General features: G+C 43.0%; 1 protein-coding gene across 3 annotated transcripts in view; it reads right to left on the bottom strand.

Annotated features, from left to right (window-relative positions):
- The window catches only part of Slc23a2 (solute carrier family 23 member 2), a 94,451-nt gene that overhangs the window by 68,754 nt on the left and 16,241 nt on the right, over window positions 1-9,456 (bottom strand). The window contains exon 2 of one of the 3 annotated variants that reach the window (XM_031371973.1): window positions 6,628-6,668. The exons of 1 other annotated variant lie outside the window; for it this stretch is intronic. The gene's annotated coding sequence lies outside the window, so the exon portion shown is untranslated. Of the gene's footprint in view, window positions 1-247; window positions 273-6,627; window positions 6,669-9,456 lie in introns of those variants that run through there. One more of the 3 variants, XM_031371975.1, reaches the window with a different exon arrangement.

Consider the following 9,456-nt stretch of genomic DNA (forward strand, 5'->3'; position numbering starts at 1 on the left):
AAAAAAAAAAAAAAAAAAAAAAAAAAAAAAAAAGAAATCCCAGGGCTCTACGCAGGAGGCAGAAGCAAGTGGATCTCTGTGAGTTCCAGGCCAGCCAGAGCTGCACTGTGAGAAACTCTGTCTCAGCAACCAACCAACCAACCAACCAACCAACCAACCAACCAACCAAACAACCAACCAACCAACCAACCAAGTGAAAAAGAAGAAAAGAAGGAAGATGTGCCAAAGAAATGACCCAGTACTTAACAGCACTTGTTGCTCTTCCAAGCAAGTTCAGTTCCTAGCTCCCACACGGCAGCACAGTCAGTGACTCCAGTGCCTCTTCTGGCCTCCACTGCACCAAGATACACACATGGAACACTGTCATATACACAGGAAAAATGGTCGTATACATAACAAAAAAAATAAATACATCTTAAAAAGGAAAAAGAAAAAGGAAATGTATTTAATGAAGCAAGTCCCAGGGATGACAGACAAGCCAAAGCTGGTGACACATGTGATAAATGCCCATTAAAGACAACCAACTATTAGAAAACTCACTGAAGCAGGAGTCGACGCATTAGACCATGAGGGTAGGTACCCTCAGATGGACCTGACCCTTCCTCTTGCCTCCAGCATCAATGCATGTTAGTTGTAGTACTATAATGTGTATTTATTTTAATGACAATGGCTTAAGCGGAGAAAACATTACACAGAGGAAGCAAAAGATAGAGAAAGAAACACACAAAAATGTCCATAGTGGCAGGCTCAAGGATATGTCTTCCTAATTTTTAAATGTGCTAATTCTTTATTTTATTTTTATTATTTTATTAAATAAATGATTTTTTTTTGTCTGTATTCATGCACCATGTGCATGCCTTATGCCTACAGAGGAGGAGACTGGATCCCCTGGAACTAGAGTTATAGTCAACTGTAAGCTGCCATGCGGGTGCTGGGAATCAACGGTAGGTCCTCTGGAAGAACAGCCAGTGCTCTTAACTGATGAGCCATCTCTCCAGTCCTAGGCTTATTTTAATAATAATCACAGATGTGAAATGAAAATAAAGTAAAATTTTTTTAAATAAATGATTGGGCTGGAGGGATGGCTTAGTGGGAAGAGGCGCTTGCCACTGAGCCTGACTGTATGAGTTTGATCCCGGGGACCCACATGGTGAACAAGAGATAAATTGTACATATATGGAGTAGATAAATATTTTTTAAAAAGCACTTAGTTTGTATTTATTTATTGATTAGGTATTTTAGTTTTTGTTTTTTTAAGCCAGGGTCTCATCGTGTAACTCTGACTAGCCTGGAAGTCACTACATCCAAGCTAGCCTCAAACATGTGATTCACCTGCTTGTGCCTGGGGTTAAAGTATTTGCCACACTTCTATGCATTTATAACAGGCCTTGTAACTATACACTTAGAGGACTTCACAATACATAAATCAAAACTAAATAAAAATAAACATGACATAGTATTTCATACCATACTCAATTCATTTGGTTTTGATAAGACATGACAAAGTATCAGATAATGTACAACTAGGAATGTCCTTTCTTGTAACTTTTCTGTAGGATGATTTGCCAATATCTATCAATGCTTGAGGTACTTATGACCTAGGCCATAGAGATGCTGTTGCAATATCATTTATAATGTCAAAACTAACTCGGGCTCAGCCTGGTGGCGCAGGTCTATGAGCCCAGATACCTGGAAACTGAGAGAGGACAGGCCTATCTGGGACGTTAAGGCCAGCCAAAATAGCTTGGTGAGAGAGATCTTGCCTCATTTTTTTTTTAAAGTAAAAAAAGGGGGGGGAGGGTCAGGGAGGAGGTATTCTGTGGGAGTAGCTTGGTGGTAAAGCATGTCAAAGACCATGGGTTTAATCCCTTGTATGGAAACAAACAAAAAACAAAAACATTATATTGCCCATCAAACTTTGAGGTAAGAACAGTAAAAAAAGGAAGATGGAATGATGTTTCTTAGTGATATGTAAGGCTTTAATGCAAGTGATTAAACTGCAGAGTGCTAGGAAGAGGGTGAGAGAACAGGCTACTGCCATGGTGACCTGGAGACAGCCAATAGCAACACACTCAACAAAGCTTCACTAATAATAAGAAAGCCAAAAGCAAAAAGAGCAAAACAAATATTTACCTCCTACCTCGTAATTAATCTAAGTGTCAAGACTGGACACGTTTATTTTCTAATCTGCTTACTGACAGGCTCTAGCAGGCTCTAGCAGGCCCCAGCACGGCAAACAGGGCTCTGACTGGCCTTCCCCTTCCCCCATTCCCTCTTTCTTGCTAAACTTTACATTCCTAAAGCTAGCCACCAAGGTCTATTCCCTTATTTGACCACTTCCTCCTCCTGAGGATGACCACCAAGGTCCAGCTATCAAAGTATTAAAGTCCAACAACCAAAAAGTCCTTTTTGGCTCACTTACTTAACATGCCAATCAAACGAACCAACTCATCCTAAACATGGGTTTCCCCTAACCACCATTTGCCTATGGGCCATATCTGCCCACTCTCTATCCAGAGGCAGTCCTTTGTAGCCCCTCCTCTGGGGCAAATATCCCTTCTCACTCTCCCTTGTTCTTTTCCCTTCTCCCTCATCTCCTGTCTTCGTCTTACATTCCCTGCCCTTTGTTCTGGGGTAAATAAATCTCCTTGTGCTGAGAACTTGACCTTGGGGTGTCCTGTGCGGACTGAATTTGGCCTAGAGGAGTCCATCATCTTATTAGCATTCACCTAACAACTCGTCCATCACTCCCAGGCTCTTCCTAAAACGTACACAGGGTGAGGTCAGTACAGGCGGGCTCTAGGGATAAGGGGCTCTCGGCAGAGCTCTATGAAGAAACACACAACTGTGCTGCTTGTGTTTTTGAAACACCTCTGGCAGTCCTAGGAAGCAGAATCAAATCCCAGCTGGAGAAAGGCAAGTGGTGAATTAAATAAAGCAATCTTAGACCTAGCAGGCGGTGCTCTGCAGCTATGGAGTCAACTTCTCACCCACCCATGCCCAATCCTCAAACTCATTCCATGGCTTCTCAGTTATGGCCACCTTCAAGGCTCCAGTACAAACCAAGCTTGGTCACATACCACACTTTGAGTTCCTGTGGACGTTCAGGTCTATGACAACTACCTGGAAGACTGAAGCAGGAAGCTCACAAGTTCAAGGTCTGCCTTGGCTTACAGAGTGAACCTGAGGTCGGCCTGGGATACGGAAGTTCAAAGTTAGTAGGCAAGTACTGGTAATGTAATTCTTTGTCTAAAATAAAATAAACCTGAAGAGCTAGGAATGTAGGTCAATGGTCAGAATATTTACCTAGCATGTTCAAACCTCAATACCAACAAAACAAAACTCTCCTTTTGTTGCACAAAATACTTTCTTTTCTTTTTTTCTTTTGATTTTTTTCGGGACAGGATTTCTCTGCATAGCCCTGGCTGTCCTGGAACTCACTCTGTAGACCAGGCTGCCCTTGAACTCAGATGCCCCTGCCCCTGCCCCTGCCTACCACCACATGGCACACGAAATATTTTCAAAGATATTACTTTAGAAGACTACCTGCAAAATCAATTTTGCTGTCAGCTGGACTTTTTTTCATGGATTTAAACATCATGTCCTTAGCACAGGGCTTTGACTAAAAACACAAGCACACTAAATCATTTCTAAAGCAGTGTTGGTGAGTTTATTAGAGTACATTATGACTTAGTACTTTATTCTTAGTTGTGGTTAGGGTTACTACGGCAGTTTACATACTAAACCTTATCCCAAGTGTCTGCACACTGGAAAGGATGCCCTTCACACTGGGCTCAGTACTCTGAGGTCTGAGGCCCACTCACAACCCATGGACCGACTGGTCCACATCCTAGAGTAAAGGGCTTTGCTCCTGCCAGGCCTCGGGACACAATGAGGAAGCAGGAGTGTGTGTCCCTCAGGACAGCAAAGCCCCTGCATTTAATTCACCAGTGCTCCATATTGCTTGAACACTACCAAAATTAGGACTTAGAACCACACTGGTCACACCCTGCTTCTTAAGCCAAAGGATGGCAGCTCTGCATGCTTCCCCCAGAATCATTACACGGGTCAGGCGGTTTCAGTGAGGACTGTCACCCACACACACGCTTATGTAAGGCAACACTTGCTCTTCGGCTGGTGGCACGGTAGAGGGAGGTTATGAACTTTTAGGACATATCACCAGGGACAGGCTTACAGAGTTTTCAGCCCCAGCCCTCCTCCAGTTTGCTCTGTTTCCTGTAAGTAGGTGGACAAATGATCTCTCAGCTTCTTGCTCTGATCAACTGCGGCCACACCTCTGGACTCTCTCTTCTTCCTTCTACAAATTGTTTGGCCATAATATTTTATCACAGCAACAGAAAAGTAATATGTACCTGTACATACATTTACAATGAAAACCGAGAGCCAAACTCAGTGGCTATCTCAGGTACAGCCAGCACAGCCCTAGCCATGAGCCTGGCCCATCAGAGTGAAGAAAGAAGCTCGAGACAGCCGACAGTCTGGGCAGACCGATGGGAAACTCTCAGGCTGAAACTCTTAGTTTCCTCTCACCAGCTGTTCTTGGGTAAGCTAGTTCAGTGTTCACCAGTGGGCTAGAGGCAAATAAGCAGAGAAATTCCAATCTGACCTTCAATAAGCCATCATAAACCTTTTGTTTTTGATGCAGAAATTTGAATGGATAGTTGGATGGATGGAAGGAAAAATTTTTAAGTGATTAGAATATGAATAAAGAAATGTATTTTCCTTTCTAAAATAATGCAAAGTCAGAAAAATGTAACTTAGCCAAATAAAATCTTCAAAACTACCAGAAAAGAAGCACACTGTAGTAATCACCACTGAAAATGATGAGTCAAGAGTGTCTTAGTTAGAGCTTTACTGCTGTGAGCAGACACCGTGACCAAGGCAACTCTTATAAGGACATCATTTTATTGGGGCTGGCTTACAGGTTCAGAAGTTCAGTCCATTATCATCAAGGCAGAAATATGGCAGTGTCCAGACAGGCATGGTGCAGTAGGAGTTGAGAGTTCTACATCTTCATCTGAGGGCTGCTAGCAGAACACTGACTACCAGGCAGCTAGGAGGAAGGTCTCTCAAAGCCACCCACAGTAACACACTTTCTCCAACAAGAACATACCTCCAAATAGTGCCCCTCCCTGGGCCAAGCACACTCAAACCACCACAAGAGGTGTAACGAAGGTACAGGGCATGGAGCCTCCCTGGCTAAGTGCTTGCTGCCAGACCCCCTGCAAGGCATATGCCAGTGGCTTGTAAGTTACCATCTGCTGGCTTCCACAAGCACCGTTACGCACACTGCATACTTCATACAGACATGTAAATAAAAAGTAAAATAATTTTTAAAGTAAAACTAACAAGTGTAATAGTTATGAAAAAGTCGTCCTTTAAAATGCCTAAAAGTAAGGGTACAGAGCATTGAAAACTGCAGGTTGTACAATATCTATAGTAGGACCCTACCTTTATTGAGAAATAGTAATTATATATATATGTATATATATGTATATGTATGTATTTATATACACTGATGAGAGCATACCTCAGCCTGCTTTGAAGTGGGACGAGGAGCATAAGATTGTGAGACCTTCCTAATTAACACAATTCTGAAAAATCTGATTTTCTAACATGTATATCCTTCTTTTGATATAGAGCTATAAACCCCATACTTGGGAGGTGGAAGCTGGAGGATCACAAGTTCAAGGTCAGCCAGGGCTAAAATGAGATCTTATCAGAAGAAGAAGGAAGAGGAGGAGGAGGAGGAGGAGGAGGAAGAGGAAGAGGAGAAGAAGAGGGGGAAGAAGAGGCCACACACTGGGACAAGAAAACTCACCCTCCAAAGGTCACAGGCCTTACATCAAAGTGCAGAGCAGGAGGGGGAGTGTCATCCCACTCTACACAAAGGATCGTGCATCCCTGTTGCTTTATAGCACGGTTATAAAGGACGCACAAGATTAAGCTTCTCTAACCCAAAATCCCAATCCGATAACAAAGTGCACACAATTCCATACCACGAGACTTTGCTTAATGTATACAACTATTTTAAAGTATTATAAAGTTAGCTTCAAGCTATATGTATTAAAAGTATAGGAAACATTAAAAAAAAAATTCATGTTTAGAGTTGGGTCTTATCCCTAAAATCTCATTGTACAAACTCAACTTAAAAAAAAAAAGTCAAGCTGGGCAATGGTGGTGCACGTCTTTAATCCCAGCACTTGGGAGGCAGAGGCAGGTGAAATTTCTGAGTTTGAGGCCAGCCTGGTCTACAGAGTGAGTTCCAGGACAGCCAGGGCTACACAGAGAAACCCTGTCTCGAAAAACCAAAAGAAAAAAAAGTCAAATACTTATGGTCCTAGGCATTCTAGATAAGGGATATTCAACCCATGCAGTTGCCAATATTTGATTTCACACAGAAAATACATAAAATCACCAAAAAAAAAATGTGGAACAGAAATAATACAGAGTTATCAGTATGCTATTTTACCAGGCTTAACATCAATTGCTGGCTCTCATCCTCATCTCCCTGAAATGTTGATTGCTCAGCAGCAGGAAGAGAAGTCAGAAGGTGTGTGGCCCCCACGTAGCCCTCTCAGCTGCCAGGCTGTGGTGTCAGTTTACCTGATGAAGCAGCAGTCAGCTGAGAGAATACACGTCACCATCTGAGTAACAAGGACAGAACAGTGCTTAGTGCAGATTAAGGCTGAACAGAGCAAACTCAGCACAGTGGCTGCTGTTCCTGCTTCTGAGGGCTAAGAGAAGTACACCTTACCACTGGAAATGTAAATAAACTAGGAAAATTCTATTTGTTGTAGGTGTTTGTTTGCTTTGAACACTGAACAACTAATTAAGTAGATGGAGAAAAAGACAGACGCAAAGAACTGCCCCCAGCATGAGAGACCAGAGAGGGTCCCCCAGTTAAGTGGCTCACCTGCCCTTTGTCTAAAAGCAGACTCTGAGCATCGGGATCGGCTCTTAAAGAGCTGCCTCCCCCACCTTTCCAGGAGGTGCGGGCCTCTCACTCCTGTGAGAGCCTATGATGCTCTAACTCCTCAAGGTCAGTTAAGTGTTTCTAAGGTCAAATCTAGTACCTTTGCAGTCCTACTACAGCCTTCATGCTTAGAAAGTCCCTCCACTCTGAAAAACCAGAAGAGTGGTCATCACTTTCAGCTCAATTTTTCTGGTCAAAAATAAATCTTAAATAGCTACCTTTAAAAAAAAAATAGCCAGGAAAAACAAAAACAAAAACAAAACAAAACAAAAAAACAGCCAGGCATAGTGGTTCACACCTTTTTTGTTTGTTTTGTTTGTTTGTTTGTTTTTTTCAAGACAAGGTTTCTCTGTCTAGCCCTGGCTGTCCTGGAACTCACTCTGTAGACCAGGCTGGCCTCGAACTCAGAAATCCACCTGCCTCTGCCTCTCTAGTACTGGGATTAAAGGCGTGAGCCACCACCTTTAATATCACAACTTGCTAATGTAGTACAGGCTGGCCTGCAACTCATAGAGATCCTCCTGCCTTGGGCCTCCCAACTGCTAGGATTAAAGGGGTATGCCTCTATGCACAGCATATAAATATCTTAAATAAAAAACACTTATCAATAGCTGGAGAGATGGTGGGGGTTAGAAGCATGACTGCTTTTTCTGGACCTGAGTTTGATTTCTAGCACTCATGTCAGATGACTCAAAACTGCCTGTGACTCCAGTGCCAGGGGATTCAGTACCTCTGACCTGCACAAGCACCTGCACTCTGGGGCACACACGCACTCACATGCTCACGATTAAATATAAACCTCTTAAAAATACATACCTGACAAAATTATTTTAGAAAAATAACTAAGTGGGTATAACTGTATTCACTTTAATAGTAGAACAATAACCAATATTTAAGAATTGTCTAAATAAGTTATGACAACTATTTTTTACCATAAATACCACAGAGCCAATATGGTGTCCGTCTGCTGACTTGGGGATGAGTCAATCCATCTGTGAGCAATAGGGAACTAACCAGCAGAGCACACTCATGTCCACATCTGCCCATTTGGAGCCAAGTATAGAAACACACACCTACACATGCTCCAAGCACTTGACACTGAGGCAAAGAGTCATAAGTTTGAGGCTAATCTAAACTACATATGGCCCTGTACTCCAAAACTTTTAATTAATTAATTAAAAGCCTAGTTATGAGTGAGAGGTGAAAGAGACAGCTTAGTAGTTACAAGCACGGGCTGCTCTTGCAGGGGTCCTGGTTCAGTTCCTGGCACCTTACAAGCACATCCAGCATTCTTACACACAAAGGAAAAAATAAATTAATCTTAACACACACACACAAAGTATAAACTATGAGACTCTCAAGGATGTCAAGGTTGTCAGGTGATAAGAATCTTTTTTTAAAATTTCCTCTCTGAAACCTGCATACAATATATTTTGATCTTATTCATATACCCCCCCAACATCTATGTCCAACTCTTCCATGAGCTCACCAGCACTCTCCCTCCCAGCTTCACACCCCCAACCATGACTATCCCTCCATCAACTGTCAAGAGTTCTTTAACTGGGGCAGCACCTTAGAAGTCCCACCCATATCCCAGACTGAAATCTACTAGCTTGATCTTTATTTCCTGGTTTAAGATTTTTTTTTTTTTTAATGTGTATGAGCGCCTGAATGTCTTGAGATGACACTGTAGCCTTTGGAGCTGGAGTTACAGTGTTATGAGCTACATGTGGATGGTAAGATTTAAGCTTGGGTTCCCTGAGAGCACCCAGTTTTCTTAACCACTGAGCTACCATCATGACATATGTCTTGGAGTTCCTACTGCTGTGATCAAACACCATGTCCAAAGGCAAGCTGCGAGGGGCTTCTTTGGCTTGCACTTTCATGTTCATCACTGAAGGAAATCAGGACAGGAACCCAAACAACAGGAACCAGGAGGCAGGAGCTGATGCACAGGCCAAGGAGGGGTACTGCTGACTGGCTTGCTTCCACGGCTTTGCTCGGCCTGCTCTCTTTTTTTTTTTATAATTTTTTAAAAATTTATTTATTATTATACTTGGGTACACTGTTGCTGACTTCAGACGTGCCAGAAGAGGGCGTCAGATCTCATTATGGATGGTTGTGAGCCACCATGTGGTTGCTGGGATTTGAACTCACGACCTTCGGAAGAGCAGTCGGTGCTCTTACCCACTGAGCCATCTCACCAGCCCCAGCCTGCTCTCTTATAGAAACCTGGACCACCAACCCAGGAATGGCACCACCCACCATGGGCTGAGCCTCATCAATCCATGTTAAAGAAAATGCCTTACACGGGGTGGTGGTGGTATACGCCTTTAATCCCAGCACTTGGGAGGCAGAGGCAGGTGAATTTCTGAGTTCGTGGCCAGGCTGGTCTACCTACAGAGTGAGTTCCAGAATAGCCAGGGCTACACAGAGAAACCCTGTCTCGAAAAACCAAA

The sequence above is a fragment of the Mastomys coucha genome, unplaced genomic scaffold (assembly GCF_008632895.1).
Source record: "Mastomys coucha isolate ucsf_1 unplaced genomic scaffold, UCSF_Mcou_1 pScaffold15, whole genome shotgun sequence".
In the NCBI taxonomy this organism is placed as follows: domain Eukaryota; kingdom Metazoa; phylum Chordata; class Mammalia; order Rodentia; family Muridae; genus Mastomys; species Mastomys coucha.